This window comes from Myotis davidii, unplaced genomic scaffold (genome assembly GCF_000327345.1).
Source record: "Myotis davidii unplaced genomic scaffold, ASM32734v1 scaffold2687, whole genome shotgun sequence".
NCBI lineage: Eukaryota > Metazoa > Chordata > Mammalia > Chiroptera > Vespertilionidae > Myotis > Myotis davidii.
The window spans coordinates 47,250-48,526 of record NW_006298080.1 but is presented as its reverse complement, the minus strand read 5'-3'; positions in this window follow the sequence as shown (position 1 = coordinate 48,526).

The window sequence follows — 1,277 nt, the reverse complement described above, 5'->3', positions numbered from 1 at the left end:
TGTTTGGACTTGGATCTGTTTGCATTCTTCTTTTTTGGGACTCTCTAGTTTTCTGAACTTGTGTGATGTTTTCCTTCACCAGGTTAGGGAAGTTTTCTGCTATTATTTCTCCAAACATGCTCTCTATCCTTTGTTTCCTTTCTTCCCCTTCTGGCATACCTACTATGTGAACATTGTTATGTTTCATGTTGTCCCACAGCTCCCTTTAGCTGTCCTCCTGTTTTTTAATTGTTTTTTTTTTTCTTTTTGGTTCTCTGATTGAGTGATTCTTTATACCTTGTCTTCTAATTCACTGATCTGATCCTTGGCTTCCCCTAATCTTCTGTGTATTCTTTCCACTGTGTTCTTTCTTATGCTATGTCATGCTTCATAGATACTATATCTTTTCTCATGCTGTTGAGCATCTTTGCCATCATTATTCTGAACTCTATGTCTGATAAATTTCTTATCTCCATTTAGCTCTTCTTCTGGAGAATTCTCTTGTTCTTTCATTTGGAGCTTTTTCTTTTTCTGTGTCCACATTTTGGCTGCCTGTTTGTTTGTGTCTGTGTATTAGGTAGATCTGCTACAACTCCTAATCTCTAGTGCAGGTTAGTGTCATATGCTACTTCTGACTTGCCCTGAGTACCCTGTTTGGAGCTATCTGCAATCCACAGGTTGTGGCTCCCTCTGCTGGGGTTGGGTGCTTCTGGAAATGACCAAGATGTGTACCAATGTCTACTTTTCCTAGTCCCGGGCCCCAAATTAGTACAGGCAAAGAGTCAAATATTCCAGAAACCTGCCTCTGCCTGTAGTCTGATTGTATTGAGTCTTGATTAGCCTCAGGCTATCAACCACAGTGTGGGGCAAGAGGTTGTCCAACAGGTTGGAGCAATTTATTCTGCCTACAGGCTGATTGTTATTCTCAGTCTCTTAATGGGCCTCAGAAACTCCACAGGGTGGGGCAAGGCATTTTCCAATAGGGTGGGGCAACTGCCTCTCTCTTCCCCATCCCCGGCTAAAACTGCCTGCATAGCAAAGGTCCACTGGAAAAAGATGTTCTCCACAGTGTGAGGGAATGACTCAGCATAGGAAAACAGTATCTATTTTTTGAGCTCTAACCCCAGAACCCCCAGCCTTGGCATCTGCTCACATAGCTCTAGTCCACTCTGCCCTCCCTCTGCCAGAGCACAAGGTGAGTGGCTGCACATGAAATTAGAGGGTGCCTGCATTTCTAGCTGTCTCTCCCTGGCAGACGGCAACCCTACTGCTTTTCACAACTAGATGGGATCTGGTGC